This window comes from Melopsittacus undulatus, chromosome 1 (assembly GCF_012275295.1).
Source record: "Melopsittacus undulatus isolate bMelUnd1 chromosome 1, bMelUnd1.mat.Z, whole genome shotgun sequence".
NCBI classification, from domain to species: domain Eukaryota; kingdom Metazoa; phylum Chordata; class Aves; order Psittaciformes; family Psittaculidae; genus Melopsittacus; species Melopsittacus undulatus.
In genome coordinates, this window is record NC_047527.1 from 73,144,426 (window position 1) to 73,162,025 (window position 17,600).

The following is a 17,600-nucleotide window of genomic DNA, read 5'->3' on the forward strand; positions in this document are numbered from 1 at the left end:
AACTGGAACATTTCAATCTGCAGTATGTGTATGTTAACCCCCTGCTACATGGTTTGCCACTACTAAGAACACTGGTTGTGTCATCTCTGTAAGCATCCTTGTAGTATTTAAAGGCTAATATTAACCCATTTGTAAATTTCCTCTTCATCAGGCTCCCCTTCACAGAAATTAGTTCTTCCTCATTATCTCCATCATATTTATCTGATGGCTTTTCTAAACCAGACGCTAATCTAATTTTTAAATTAATTCACTCAATTTAAACAAGAGACTTATTGGTTTCTAGGCTCCCTGATTCTACATGAATGCCTTCTAAAACATGGCATAAAACTAGACATAGAATCACAGAATCACATCTTCGAGTTCTCAACAGCACAGATACTTTAAAGCAAAAGGCTGCACACCGCAGTCAGTAGCTGGTCTACTTCACCCTTCCGTTCCTTAAAAACTTGGGTGAGATACATCTGGACCTGTTAAACAGGGAACACGCAATTTGTTCCACAACCTCTGCTACGAATGTTTCCAGCTGAGAAAGGCAATCTCATAAGCCTCCCACAGCAGGCTTCCAAAATAGGAGCCACCCCCCACTTTTCAGTAGTAACCACATCTACACAAGAATTATTTAGTTGTCTGCCATGGCTTTATATCAGATTGTTCATTTCATGATGTCATTATATGCAAGCCACGCAGACTCTTCAACTTCCTCCTACTGGTGGTTTTTTGAAAAAAAAAAAAGGCAAAAAAAAAAAAAGCATGTATTAATTTTCCATTTAGCCTGACAGCCAGGATATTTTTGGTCTTATTTCCTTCTTTGAACACAACCACACCTTTTTTTTAAGATGTCCCCTTGCTTTTAATAGTCTTTTCTACCTTGTCATTTACCTATAAAGGCTTCCTTTTCCTAATTCTTTTTTAGACTGATGGTAGGCATTTATGTGGAGCCTTCAAAACAGCATCCTGAAATAGTGTCTCTGCCACCTACAAACATGTTAGTCTTACAGTTGCCCTTTTAGTTTCTCTTTAAATAAACATCCCTATTTTTATGTAGTTTTCATTTTCCAAGTCAAGTGTAATTTAAGAGAGGGGAGAAGAAAGGAGAATTGCAGGTTGCTTTCCTTGCACTCCTCCCATTTCCATTTATTGCATTACTTTAGCTTAGGGAGGAAAGAAAGGCAGAATAACTGTAATGGTCTACAAAGCTATCTCACAAGTCTTTTCACAGACAGCATTTTACAATCTCTCCATGACATCATCAGCATCTACCCTCTGCACAATATCTTACCTACCTTTTATTCACCATTCCTCTGTAATCATCTACTGCCCCTGTTCAGCGTTTGTGCAGAGCCTAGTACAGTGGGGTCCTGGGTCTACCTTGTGGGCTCCTAGGAGATAAGGAAACATAAAAGAGAAATAATAGGTATTGAAAAGACAGCTCATCAGCAATTCTCAGACATTTATAGCAGTCATAAACAATCTGTCCCTCAAGACAATAAATTAGAGATGTAAGGCACTGAACCACACAGCATGAACAAGAACCAAACAAAGAAGCAGGAAAAATAATTCTGCAAAAATAATTGTCAGCTTGGGGTAAGAACCAGAAAAGAAGAGTACTTGTAACAGAACTAACAGAATCTATGGGACATATGAATTTGAGAAAAATCCTCACTGCAGAAATCTCCCTTGGAACTCTAACCACAACTTAAAATTAAACATGCATAATGCAGGACCTAAGTGAAATCTGTGACAAAATTCAGGTGGGCAAAACTTTAGTATTCTTTTATCTCTCCATAAAGCAGGAAGCTCAAGAGAAAACCAACGTTACTGTCTAGCGTCTCAAAACAATACAAAGACATTTTCAAGAAAAAGATGCAGCATCAAGAACACTTCAAGACATTAACCCATTTTGTAGGAATGACAAAGATAATATCAATATCAAAAAAAAAATCATCTTGCTGTTTTTTTTATTGAAACAAAGAAGGTACTGCTAATCAACCAAGTGTTATCTTTACGTGAAACAGGAAGACAGGAATCACAGAGCAGTTTCCTGCTCTCAACACCTTGACAAGAAGGTACTTCACTTCAGAAGTAAAAAACAATAATAGTCCATCTAATTTAAGCTTCCTTGAGGTTAAGAATGTCTACAGCACAGAACAAATACACTAGCAATCAATAGTTCACCCTTGAACCTAATCAGAGACCTGAGACAAAAAGGCTCATTGTTCCACTCTGTTTACTCATAGACTGTACAGGATGACTGGTAGTGCTTGCGATTTTTTTTTCCAGTGCTTTTCTGACCTACGAATGTCTCAAGAAATCTGCAAGATGCATAAGTAGTACTGCATAAAAAACATTTTATAGCAATGAATCATCATATGAACAAGAACTCCTTTCCAGGTTAGACAACCAAGATCCAGATTTATGTCCAACATGTCAAAATTTCTCGTAAGCCCTCTGCTCCCTATCAACAAGTTATTCAGATTTTTATCATTTACATATTTTATTCTAAATTAAGAATTTATATCATATGCACATATATACACACCCCTCCACAAAATTCAGCAATGTCAAACTCTGCTGTAGAAGTTGCCAAGAGCAGATTTAGGTAGCACTCTCCACAGCACAGAGAGACACAACTGAACATAAAGGATTGAAGGTCACTTTGAATTTCATAGTCCAAGTTGGTAGGTAAAGCCTTATATTGTCAAGAAGACATTGCATTACCTTTTCTTTGTCTCCCAATTTCAAAAAGGCAAGAGCAAATTTAAACCTTGGAAGAGGACCAAGTTCTGCTTTTTATATTACTATGTACCGGAGAATACTTGAACACCTCAGCACAAACACCCAGCACCTGTCCCTGTTGATGACAAAGTACTCCAAGACATTGGGTTCGTCAAGTAATTAATTATAACTGTTACCATACAGTAAGTTCTACAGACAACTACAAGCAACCCATCTCTAAGATGTAGTGTGCTAGTGATTTATGTATGCACTTACTACACCAGAATGAGCAGCTGAATTATGGAGCTGAATGCTCCATCCCTGGCAGTGTTCAAGACCAGGCTGGATGAAGCCTTGGGTGATATGGTTTAGTGTGAGGTATCCCTGCCCATGGCAGGGGGGTTGGAACTAGATAATCTTAAGGTCCTTTCCAACCCTAACTATTCTAAGATTCTATGATTCTATTATGCTTTGAAACATTACAAAGAAGGCTGTATACCTCAATTTTTCTAAACAAATGTGACAGTACTTATTCTTTCTATATAAACTTCAACTCACTGCTGTCCCTTCACTACTCATTTCAGAATTTGCGTTTCTACATAAATACCTCAGATTTTATTTCAGCAATAAAAGGTTTAGCAAGTTTATTTTTATTCTCATCTTAAGAATTACCTAGACAAGACGGGAAGGCAAATGATGAATCAACCTTATGGATTTATGGAAAACATGCATGCACACAGAAACAAAAAGCTTGGATTTTTACAGATTCATATATTGTTTCCCCTTTACCTCTTCATATGGCAACCCTGCCATTCTAATGACTGTGAGAGCATCCTCATCAGGTGCTATACAGTATATGTTGTGGGTAAGATAACACTAGAAAAATAGCCTGACTATTCATTTAGTTAATCTAAACTTAGGCTAACTCAGCCTACACAACTGACACCAGACCAATCTTACAGAAATTGTAAATTAAGCCACTAAAATCAGAAGACAGACTGAGGAAAAACAAACAAAAAAAAAAAACCAAAAAGAAAACCACACCACCTACTTTTTTTTTTTTTAATTTGGGGTATATAACCATGGTTTAGTTTACTTTTGCTTTGGTTTAGCATCATTTTCTAAAGTAAAAAGGCTACAGCAGCTGTGCTTCCTGCCTCTGTCTCCCATCGTTTCGTTTCAAAATGACTTTTGAAACTGATGACCAATTTCAATCTCACACAAAAACTTTCATGAAAATGACCAGGTAAAACAAGAGGCAAGCTCATTTTCCAAATAGCTGGTTTTCCCTGCTCTCAGTAACAAACATTTTACTTGCCAAGAAGCACATAAATTTTAAAAACTAGGGGGGAGGAGAAAAAGAACCCACAATAAAAGAACCCCACCTTCTGCAAATGGATTAAAATATATTTAGGTATATACTAGCAGAAGTTTTCCAGAAATCTTCACTAGATTTATTAATAAACACATATGAATGGTGTTTCCCGCTGCAGTTAGAATATTGTATTAAAATCATTGGTATAACCAAGTGGTACAATTAAATCTAGTGGGAACGTGAAGGAAAGTGAACATGCAGATATCAACCTTTCCTGTCATACAGACAGGGGCACTGCTCGCACATCTGTCTAGTGTATTAGGAAACATTTGGCTACACACTGAACTGAATAAAGAAATAATTGGGGCATGCCTAGACACTGCGGCTCGTCTGCATGCTGAGACTTCCCACTCCTGTTGCAGCTGCACGGCACTGCTCAGGCAGCATGCCACAGCAGCAACCTCACCTCACCCAGTCAGCTGGGCGCTTGCCTTGGTACCCAGGATTTTCATACAACACCTAATGGCAACCACTGCTCCCCTTGCAAGGTAAAAAAGGACATGGAGAGGGCTAAGAGCACACCTGCTCCACACCACTCCACTAGCCAGCCTTGGCTTTTGCTCCACAGAGATCACAACCCACATTAGGCAAGCTGCTGTAAGTGACCTCTGCTGATGCCGGTGGAGCTGAAGTGTCAACAGCAGCAGGAAGATGCTCCTGATGCTCTTTTTCACCACTTCAGTACTCTCACCACCTATGCTTAGGAGAAATGAGCATATATAAGTAACTTTATTTACTGCTTAAAGCACTACTGAACAAATTATTTGCTTTTGTTGCTATCTGGCAGCAGGAAAGAAAATCATGTAAGAACAGACGTGTACCAAAATTGAGAGGGAGGCAGGAAAATATTAATAATAGCAACAATAATAATAATAAAACCTGCCTGCATTATGCAAATATAGCCCACTTTCAGGAATGAATCAAGGATGAATGCTCAGAACAGCTGCCATATACAACCTTGTGCTCTTTTTACAAAAACTAACATTGCTTCTTATAATGTATGCTACCTAATATTATTACTGATTTTTCTCTTTTCATGATGAAGAGGTCCTCACATTAGGAAGGAGATCTCATTAAATCCAGTTTATTTGCTGGACTAAAGAACACATGCGGAGAGATGGCAATTACCAAGCAAAATCTAGGCACAAGGAACATGAAGAAATAGGAATACCCTTCTTATGACGCTGCAGTTTGTATATGTTTCTCAAATCACAGTATCTAGTAAAGTAAAATTAAACAAATGTAGGAAATTTTAGGAAAAAGAGAAAAAAAAAACAAACCCAAAAACCAATGTCCTTGAGTGTGTCCCAGCCATCATGTTTGTGACCACAGAACTAACCCAAAGAAGCCACCAACCAATCAACTCACACTGCAGAGGAGAAGCTCAATGTATGGAGCACTACATGCCAGGCTGGGAAAGTCCCGGTCTTCACAGATGTGTCTTCTGGTTCAGCTCAGATATCAGATCCAGGAAAAACAGGAATGGCACCAGGACTTGCTTAATCTCCAGCATTGTTCCTGCCTTGCTGGACTAAAGCTCCAAGTCATTAAGAATGGACATCAGCACACACATACATATACTCCCACATGCAAACCACATAAGTAATAGATCTTACTCATCCAGAGCCTGTCAGGCTTACTTCATAGGCATGGTAAATACAACATAATCAGAGTATGAGACATGGCCCATACGAAGATCATCTTTGGAGAAGAGTCCCATAAAGCAGACTCATTGCATTTGGTGGAACACATGCCAATGCTAAGGAGTATGAGCCCTAGGTAGATTCTGCGTATTGATAGCTAATACTATTAGCCATGGTACCTTTTTTCCCATTTTACTGAAAGTGAAGGTCTTGACAAAGAAAATTAGATTCATGAATAACCTACAGCTTTACTCTTGTTCACAGAATCACTTTATTCTCCATGGGGCCAAAATAAGAACAAATATAGAGACTGGAGTGGCAGGATGGGAAATGTATTGCTGACAGAAAAGCATAGACCAGAATGTGAAGTCACCAGTCAGTCACAGTTCTCTGGCTGGAAATTATAAAACAGAATGACATAACAGCTATTTGGTTTTGCAGGGATTTGACTAATAATGGCTCACTTAAAGCCACTGAACTTGCCCTGCTTACTTGCTTTAACTCCATCTGGGTCAAAGTGACAAGACAAGTTAGTGTAAATGTAACCTTTTAACTAACCACCACAGATTTATAGTCCATTTAGTTCTTGCCAAAAACCACCCTGATTCCCAAAATAGTCATTTTTAAAGTATAATACATTATTAAGACTGCTGACAGAAGGAACAGTATTATCTAGTTTAAAATGCTAGAGATGCAGAAAAACAGTAATAAATTATTGTGGTCTTGCTCCCACTGAAGTCATGGTTTTCATGAAAACTTCAAAAAGCAGGGAAAACATGGCCTTTATCCAACTTTCTGCAGATTGCACAACTGAGTATTTTTATTAAAATAAACCAGTTCTGATACACCTCTGATCTTGAGTTTGACAGCAAAACTTCTGAAAATATCTGTTCTTGAGCATAACACCATTTATCCTCGTGCTTTTTTGGTCTTTGAATTCTATAGAACATTTCAAGTGCACTGTTGCCACTAGTACTCACTCTCTACATGTCTTCATACTCTTACATTGTTTCCTGAACCTGAAGTTCATAGGATTGATAATCCAGATGGACTTTCCTAGCTCTGACATACTGACAAGACTAACACTTCTTACGCAGGTCATGTTAATACTGACAACACAACAAGCTGAGAGTTTCATGACCAAAGAAACCAATGTCATACTGAAAGTCAATGAAGAGGGTTATTAAACACTGTAACATAACATGCACAAGATTGTGTCTGTGTGTGTGCACGTATCTACAAGATTTAGGTTTAAAAAATGTTTCTAGGATATATGTGTGTCCTTAAGACAAAACTTAACAGATGAATTAACTTTTCTTTTTGTTTGGGCAGGGAGTTAATATTTCAAGGACATCACAGAACAACCTTGAGTCTCCTTTCTTTCTCAAAATGCAACACTGTGCTGCTTCTACCACTTCTACAATTTTCACCTGTAAGAAAAATAGTCTTAACATCACTCCATCCACACTGATGACAGCAACTGCCCATGGAATAAAATGGTATTTCTCTTCTGGAATTCTGCCAAGTAATTTCATGTCCTCACTAATTCTCAAATTTAAGTCACACTCTCAAAGCTCGTGCTAGCAAGTCAATCTTAAATTTCATTGATCACCACGTAAGTTCTACAATATCTATGTCAATTGAGGAAAAAACAAGGAAATAAGAATACCCTGTAACCTATGCATTTAGTCTGCATGAAACCAAACAGTTGATCCCTTTCTTGTATAGTAGCCTGTATATGGCTACTCTATTTTCCAAAGAATGCAAGTAAGCTAAGAAAGGTAAAACCAAAACTATGGGTATCATAGAAGAAAAATCCTAAGCAAAGCATCTTCAGATACTTAACAATAAAACATTATGTTTTTTCTGATCTTTTGCAAAAGCCAGTGAACCTTTCTCAATCTAATTTCAAAAATTCAATAATAGCTTAGGTGACACACACTGAGAAAAAGGCCCACAGCCCTCAGGAAAACTCTGAGTTTTATTTACTGTTCTGCAAGACATTTTCTGTACTGCAGGATAGCAGCTGATATATTTTCTGTAACATACTTAATGCAGAGACATCTGCTCGCTAGCGGACAAAGATGAAGCTTGGGGTTATGAGACCTGAATTACACTTCTGGCTTAGCAACTGATTTGTGGTGTAGCCTTGAGAACCTTGATCAGTCCCCATTTCATCATGACACTATGTAAAGATGTCTTTTAACATTTCCCGGTTTCCTTAAATAAAAAGCAAATTTTTATATAACTCAGTGAACTGCTTTGCAAAAACTGCAGTTCCAATTAACACCGAACTCCTAAGTACAGTGACAACTTCAGGAAACCTTTGTGGTTGCATTCTCTCTGTCAGAGAGCCCAGCTGCCTTCTAAAGAAACAGGACTAAACAGATTTATGTAGGTATTGCAGATGCCAAATAATAACGAAAAGACTAATCCTGAATATTGCAGCTGCTGCTAACACTCATTGCCTAACAATGCAGAAAGTATTACACTCACTATTGCCTACAGCATGCACTGCTTCAGAGAAAAAAAATGAAATTATATGTAGTCTAGGAGAATCCAAGATGATAGTCTGAAGAGAAAAATAACTCAGTGCATATAGCTTGAGGTTATGAGGAAAGTGTCTGCTAATATGCAGCAGGCTCCCATAATTGTGCAGCTGAAGTAATAATACCCCAATAAAATGCCATTACAATGTACAGTGTTTAAGAACTATGCCAGTTTTCACACATCAGTTTATTCCACAAGCTGACTTAGCCACTTAGGTAGTCTAAATGCTTCAAAATGATTTAAAGAAATCATACCCACTACATTTTAAAGACAGAAGACCATATTAAATCCTGTGTAAGGCTGTTAATTTCAATTGTGACATATCAGGTAAAAAAATAGATCTGTAGTCTGCTTTTCTAAGTGGAGGGAGATTTCTTAAACAATAGAGAGGGTGGGGGCCATGAGGCAACACTTCAACAAGCTGCAGAGAATTTAGGTTCCCAGCCCAAATGTACTGGAATAATTTATAAGAATAAGAGAAAGAATTAAAAAGAGTTTCATAATCTACAGTGCTTTCATATTCTGCCTCAATATTTTTTTCTGGGGGGAAGTGGGGAGAGGCTTTAAATTGTTCTTCAATGACGGATGCTTTCCCTTCTTTCATCTCAGCATGCATGAGACAAAGACAAAAATTAACATATCCATCACCAGAGCCAGAAAACACAGCACAGTCCATCTGGTACCATAAGATGCAAACTGATAGATGCTCTCCCCTCCCCAGCAAGCTCCTTAGCTCTTCTCTCTCTTCAGCACAAAGTTGAATGCTCTAGATTTTTATTTCTTTTCCTCGGTGGCTGCAGAGACAGTTATGACGGTTGTGATCTGGAAGTATTCCAAACTTTGTCTGAAACATTCTTACCCAAGGCCAAATGTTTTCCCCATCAGTAGTGAAAGCATCCAATAATTTGGCATTCTTCTAGCAGCCTATCCCTCTTTTTGCCACCCAGCATGCACGCACACTCCCATCTCCCTGGCTGCTCTCAGTGCTGAAGCAATCACAAATGCCTCAGGCAAAGAAAAGGTACAGAGGTAAACACTTTAATCCTGGGCATCGTCCCAGGAAGGACACACATAATAATTTCCAAGCTCCTCCTCAACAGATTCTTTTTTCCCTTGTGTTCAGTACTAACAAAATTAAGGAAAGAGAAGAGCTCAATGTACAACTAGGATACCTGTCAAGAATTTCATTAAAACGTCTAGTTTATCATAAGCTGTTACTAAAAGCAAATGTCTACTATTCCCTTTTGCGCGCTAGGCTTAAATGACACAGCATGCAGCAGATCCCAGCACTGCTCTGCACTGTGCCTACAGCTAGTTTCTTTTTACAGCCCTCCTTGCCACCCTCCAGTATCTCAAATCTTTGCAGATTCTACATTGAAAGTGGCATATTACATTAACTTTCTTTTTTAAGGGTAACCTTCTAAGTACAGCATGAAGTAACTGATTCTTCATTCGCCACACTGGTGTCCTATAGCTTCACTTCAGACAGCAGAAAAAGAATACCTGGATCTGATTTTGTTCCTGTATTTCAAGTCTGCTTGAGATACCCACTGCACGTAAAAATTTAAAAGACAGGAAGAGGTTTTGGTAGCTGGTGCTGGGGATGATATGCAGTTTGTGTACTCAGGTGGTTGGGAGAACTTATACAGAAAAGTAAGCAGAGAGATTAAGCATGTTATCCTGAGGGGCATTTATTAATATGCCATGTTAACTTCAGCATCTGGTATTGGTCCTTACTGTCTTCAACAACTCACCAAGCAACACTTCCAATTTGGATTTTAATTCACATCACAGTATGAATCAGTAAGGCATACAGAACTGCAGCAAACTGCCCAATAAACAGGAAACTCGTATTAGAAATGCCTGTAGGAATAGTCAACAACTTCAACTGTGACACAGATTTTGCTTACTAGGACAGGATGGGAGGATGCCTGTCCTGTCTGCAATCACTTGTACGATTCTGCTGTTTCTGATCATCCATAGTTATATAAGAAGTAAAAGGCATTTGATTTAAAACATCTGCACCCAAGCAAGCCCTTAAAATTTTCCTAGAACAACAGCAGGAAATAAATAGCACAAACAAGGAGAAGAAAGAACTAAGACACACCCAGACAAGATATGGAAATCCTAATGTTAGGATTGGTACTCTCTTCAGAAATACAAATAAGGCAGCTGGAGAAGTTGCCCTGTTCTAAAGTTCTCATTCTCCTTCAAAGGTAAGAGAACATGAAACAATACAACAAAGCAAAAAGAAATGTGCACCACAGATAAATCTGTGAGATAATCACACTTTGCCTAAGATAAGGTTCAAACTCTACCACTGACTAAATGCACACACTTGGTGCCCATGCTACATTTTTCAGTGCTTTTACCCATCCCACATCTTAACTTATCCTCTAACTTTCTACCCCAAGGTCTGAATTCTTTCAAAACAAATTAACTTGGCTTTCACATTACATTGTGCTGGAAACAGTACCGATACATAGAGATTGTAGATGAAAATTAGACCACACAGAATTATATACTACATTATCCTAGATAAAAACAATGTTAAAATGGGGTTTTAAAAAGAGTAACATTGAAGTAAAAGGGTAAAAAAAAAGTTCCATATCATTATTGTAGTATTTTACAATCATTATTGCAGATAAGAACAAACTGAACAAAAAGCTGAGAGCATTAGGAAACATGAAAGCACATTTAAACTCCCAGACCACTTTAAATTTCTGCTTTATGCTGTGCACTAAATGTGTATGTAAATACTGCTCATAGCTCCAGATCAGATGCAGCTGCATTTTAAGAACATTTTGGATTTCTTCTATTTTGCATTGTTTTTCTAGCTTTGATTCACTAAAGCAAAAGTTTCCATGGCAAAGCCACTGCTTTAACAAAATGAGGAATGTATCACATACATTCAGTTTACTTTGGGAGGGGTTGCCAGGTATCTGAAGGTTAGGGGCATTTTTTTTTTTATAACCTAGACACCAAGCTGCAGGGACACATTCCATGGCTCCCTCACAGCCTTCTCCTAAGGAAGAATTGTTATTCTTTCATCCAGAAATCTGATTAATAATTAAAATAAAATTTAAAAAAAAAGTTTTTCTATTCCCTCATTGTAACATGCTCTTCCCCAGAAGACCTATGGGCCTTGTACTTTGTGCTTAAAGTCCCAAAGACAGTAGGAGCAAACAGACATTCAGGCAGCCATTGTGGTTTAGGACACAGAGTTGGGCAGTTCTGGAGACAGACACAAAGCAGAGCAGGGAAAATAAATATGGGCACTCCACTTTTACTTTATTATGCACAGAAGCTAGAATCTGATGTCTCAGTAATTTCTTATCCTCCTATCCACTAAACTGCAGCTCAGAAAAATGCTAACACTGAAAGACAGTGATAAACACTTCTTGATAAGTGGTTTTAGGTACACAGGCTGCCTTTCTTTTCTACAGATCATCTGTTTTTATATTGTGTAGTCAAGACAAACACCTCATCTTTATATGGAACATTAATGGGAAAGTACTGCATAGACTGTAAATGCAAAAACAGATCCCATTTGAGAGGCAGGCATTAAGGCACAGAAGAGAGAAAATTCTGATTCAGTAACTGAAGGAAATCAAAACAAACATTGAAATTGAAAGGATAAGGCAAGTCATCAAGTGGAAGGTTAATAAACTCAGCATTAAGTATCCTGTTCTTATTTACACATTCGTATCCTGTTCTTATTTACACATTCTTACGTGCTTCAAACTGCAATGACAGTGCTATTTGCTCATTCCTGACAACGTCTCAATTCATGCCTCATTTCTGCATCCTTGAAACATCTGTAAATCAAAAAAGTCATTACAGACACCTGGATACCTAAAATTTGGTGAGTAGGCCATGTGCACTACGGGTTTGTTTGTTTGTTTTGGGGCTTTTTGTTTGGTTGTTTTTCTAATACAGTTGATTTTACTATAATTTCTAGCAGAGGATATAACCCTGGGACTTAAGACATTTGTTGCTTCTTCAGGTTCAGAGCTTTGCTTGCAGTTTGTAAATTAAAATCAGGTTTCTCAATAAAAGCTAAACTTAGTAAGAAAAAGCTAAAGAAGAAAATTAGTCATCACAATATTTTATCTAGCACCTATTGAGTGACACCTTTAGAAAAGTGAAAGTCTGTTGACAGCAGTATGGCAAAATTAACAAGCTCATTTTCCAGGCATCTCATCTTTACAACAGCATGCAAACTCAACAGAAGCAGCTAATGCTGCTCAACAGCACCTCTGTTCCGATTCCTCAAAGCACATAATGGAAATCTTCCAGGGAAACTTGTATGAAACCCAAGTTAGTTGCCCACCTAGTACTGCTAACTGTGCTACATACTAAACAGAGACACAGTCTGTTTCTTCAGAGATCTTCTCCCATTTGGCATTAGCCTGTTTCCCATCAAACAGATTATGTCAGAGCTTTACTAAAGCTTTTTTACTAGCCTCTGAGCATCAAAGATTCAAAGAAAGAAGAGAATGGGAAAAGTCAGAACAGTAACATAAGTCCCCCTTTTTAGAATGGACTCCACAGAAATTGCCACAGGAGGAACATCACCTTCATTTGCACCAGCATAAACAAGGGTGATCGGTTTTGGGGTTTTTTCAAGTTATTTTTACAGAGACACTACTTCCAATGTGTGGTCTACCTCCATAGAGAAAAAAAAAATGGTTAAGGATGCCAGAGCTGTCCCCTCAATGGCAAAGGAACAAGAAGAGCTGGAGAGTAGCAGCCATGGTAAGAATTACATTCAGGTCACTATAAGCATTCCCACTGGTCTCCACAAAACACCAAACAAACAAGACTGGAATTCATTCAACTTCAGCTTCAGCCTTTCAATACCTATAATTGCTCCCAAAGGGCTAATGAGGAAACCAGTTCTCCATCTCATAATACTGACAGACAATCAGAAAGCAAGACATTTGGTACTGTGCAGCAGATGAAGTTCACCCTTAAAATACTGGGAGAGGTACTGAGAGAAGTGGATTTTTAATGAATCAAACATTTCCAATAATTTCAGTCTACTGCAGAAAAGCATTCATCTGCTCTCTTTCTTCTCAGACAGCCCTATTTTTAAACCATCTGTTTCATAAAATGGCTGTATTTATAAATTACAAAATGCAGTAAGGCCCTCTGAAACAAATGGCATGTGAGACAAAGAACAGGGAGAACTACTGCATTAAGAATGACTCTGGATGGATTTTGACAACTTGCTCTGTTCAGACAAGTTACATCATTTCAGTTCCTTCCCTACTCATCCAAATAGGGCTTCAGACTTAGAAAAGATAGACTTGTATAAAGATGTGGCTTAATTGTTGTTTACAAAGCAGTAATTATGATTGATCCTCAAAGCTTTATATTTATCGAAATACTGGATATTCTTCCCCTTCGACAGAAGATCTAATACTTACACTCAAAGACACATTGTAGGAATGATTCTTTTTTGATATGCATTGTAGGTACTGGACTTCTTCAATTTGAGACATATTATAAAAATAGCAAATCAGCATCTCTGAAGTCTAGCACATCATCATTCCCAATAAATCACCTCCCAAAGAGAATTATTCTAGTAAAAACTCAATTCATGGCTCACTCTTAAAGGATTTTTCAGTGTTTTATTGCACTCTTTAATGATATGATTTTACAGTCTAATTATTCATTCCTTATCTTGGATCATCACCTTAAGCTCCAATTTCAAAGATCAGAAAAACAAATGTAAGTTGTCCCCTGGAGTTCTGAAACATTTTTCTGACTAGTAAGGCTAGTCAAATTAAGCTTCAAATGTCATGGCAACTCTTCTGAAATTCTTTTAAAATATATCATCTACCACACTTTGGGGGTAAAAGGAGCTTGTTCCAACAGATGTTCAAACCAAAAACTAATTTAATGTGCTAGTACCTCATCCTGCAGATAGCAAGCTTTAAGTTCCCTCCTAATTTCTTGTTAGGAAAAAAAAACCCATATCTTAGTCCTGCAAAACTAAGAACCACTTTTATGTCATGGATTATTAAACTGAACCAAAAAGATGAGCATGTTTAAAATAAAATGGAAATCAGTAACTCAATGAAAATTATCCCTTAAGCCCAGCCAGCATTTATTTTTATTAAACTCTCACTAAAATCCTAAGAAAACTTGGTCACTTCCAGCTACAAAATGAGACAATATTTATAGTTATTTCTATTGATGCTCACATCCCTTTTCGCTGCACTATTTTCCCATTTTCTAGAATGTCAATTTTAATAGTAAGGAGTAGGTAAGCACAAGAAAGCAGAAGTAAAACCATCACCAACAACCCTAAACACAGGAGACGATCAATTAATTTTATTTTGTAATGTTTGCTGGGATAGATAAATTGCACTGAAACAGAAAAAAAAATGCAGGTAGTATTTCTAAAACCATCACCCATACCCTTAAAATTCAAGGATGCAAACATTCTTAGATTATATACACACATATACACACATGCATGTATTCAAAATATAGAGCAATGATAGAATCACTTATCATGATCATCCAAACCATTTTATAAAGGTCTTTAAATATTTTAGCATGAAACAGTGGGAAAAATCAGTCACTAGAAAGTTGCAACAACTCTTTCATCCCTCGTCATTAGCTTTGTGCATAATTACTTTAGAACTCACACCAACAAACATCTTTCTTTTAAGAAAAAAAGACTGTGGTATACAATAAAATAACAACAGCCAGCAAGAAACACAAGGCAAGATTTTAGAGAACTTCAGTCTTCTAAAATTCAGGCATCCACATGCTGCATTGTCATTTTGCCTTCCACCATACAAGGTATCTCCAGAGATGCTGCTTCATCCTGGCCTAGGATGCAGTTGGGATACTGACGTTTGGAATCTCAGAAGCATATCAAGTCAAGGCACAAAGTCACCCTGCAGAACAGGTACCTTTAATGAAGATTCTTCTCCTGGACTGGGCAAATCAAAGTCCCTTGTTTGTGCAAAACTCAATACTACGGATCCTACCATTAACACTGCCACTGAGAAACAGCAGAGGAAAGCAAAAAAACATGAAAGCAGCAGCTGTGACTCAGAAAAATCTGGAAACTGAAGATAAGAATGGAGGGACAACAGAAACAACAATAACCAATAAAAAGGAGAGTATTCAAGGTGTTGACCAGAACAGCAACATTTTCTGTTAGTTACAAGAAGCAAATATTGAAAAAAGAGGCACAGAAAGGGCCACAATTTCTGTAACAAGCACAAAAAAAAATCCTCTTCCCAAAACCCCAAATTAAGCCTGCAGGAATGAAAGTATTAGAAATCAGCTCATAGGATTAACTGCATCATCATGAAGATGTTTAAGCTAATCCATTCTCAGTGTGCTAGTCACAAATTACAATTTACTGAGATCTGATTATAAAAAGCAGCTGTTCCACCAAAACCATGAAAAAGCAATGGCCTATTGACAAGGACTAGTCCATGTTCTGTGTTTGATCTGCACTATTTCTCAGCTAGTAGTCCTCATACTGTAAATACAATGCAAAAATGCCTTCCTGAACACAGGGAAAAATACCAGCAATGACTTCAGAAGGCCTAAGCACTAGTTGCACCTCTCTCAGGTGCTAGATAGGTGATGATGGGACAGCTTCTGCTTTGATGTCCCTGAAATGCATTGCTTACACTCAGCTGTTATTTACAATAAACCTTGTTGTACTTTATGAAACTTCATTTTAAATCAGTTGTAGCTCTCAGCATATTATTTAGAAGCTGTAGAAGAAGCAGCTCTTTTCCCAACATGAACACACACTTTTGAAGTTGGGTTTTGAAAAACCTAAACTCTCCAGCAAAACTGCTGGAAATAGCAACTGCTCATTAGTTTAAAACTTTCTCTAAGTACTGGTCACAGTCATCAATAGTCCAGCACTTCACCAGATGAAAGAGGACCAACTGAAGGGTACCTGAAGCAAAACAAACTTCCCCTTGAAAACTAAAGCAAACAAACAAACAAACAACAAAGACTAAATGTTTAGCAAAAAGTACTGGAGCTGGTCTCCTCCTAAGTACATCAAGAACAACTGGGGACAGCTGGACATCTAGAAATACTTAGAATAAATGTCTAAACACTGCCAGTGTCCTCCTCCTTTGTGCCAGACTTCCCATGGGCTGAGCAAGCTTTGAGGCACAGAAAGGTTACAGGGAAGAAAGGAACCAGAGGCCAGAAAGAAATTTAAACTGACCCAGCTGTAATAACAAAGGCATACAAGCTTGTATCACAATAAATTTGTGTTCTAAAGAAAACAGTTTAAAGAGGTTTAGCTTTTTCTCACAGAGATTATGACAAGAATTTCTTACCTTCCCAGTTTTTCTTTGTATGTAGCATTAGGAAAGCCTTTTAAAGGCAATGTGAAAAAGGTGCATAAATGTTAATACTGCTAAATTATAAAGTTGAATCCACACTGAAAATATGGACAACTTTACCCAAAGATGCTTTGTAAAATGATTAGCATTTTATCTCTTGTGAAAATTCCCTGAGAAACAAAACAATTTCCTAGAGGTCTGTAATTCCTGGAGGCGTAATTGTCTAAAAGCACTAGAATTCTTTATGTTTTAAAAATCTGTTGTAGGTTTTGGTTTGTTGTTTTCTTGGGACTTTGTGTAAGGGATAGGGATGCTCCTCTTTTAGAATGCTATTGCAAGTAATTTCTTACCTTAGCAGGCACTTTTCTAAAGCATGCTTTCCCCTCCCATCTCCACTACGTTTCCACAGCAGCTGAGAATAACGTGCAACAAACGCTTTCCTCAATACCTTCACATGCTGGAGGCTTTTGCAGATTAAGGGTATGAACAGGTATCAGGGTGAGTAACAGCATGTGGAGGCAATTCTCTCATGCCAAAATAGCAAACCTGCCTTTGCAACCAGCCACTGCTGCTAATTTAACATCAGGCCTTCCTTCCACTCAATCCCTCTTAAGAGAGGCTTCATGTCAGCATCTGCAAATCCCTTCACTGTTCTCCTATTCCTCCCTATGCTAATTTGCTGATGCCTTAAAAAAGACCTAGGAAAAGCACAGTTCTTTACAACATAAACCAGACTTGTTTCAGTGTTCCTGGGTACTCCCATTCATCATCGATTGCTTTGTTTTAAGGTGGAAACCTTTTGCCTTGTTCCAGGTTTCCTCAGTGGTTAACAGAACAATTCTCCTTATTTAGTTATTCTCATTACAATTAGTCATTGCAACTTGGTCAATTCTTATTAGTTATTCTCATACATTACAATTCTCATAGTTATTCATTATTAAAGATCTCCCTGTTTGTCCTCTACTTGAGGGA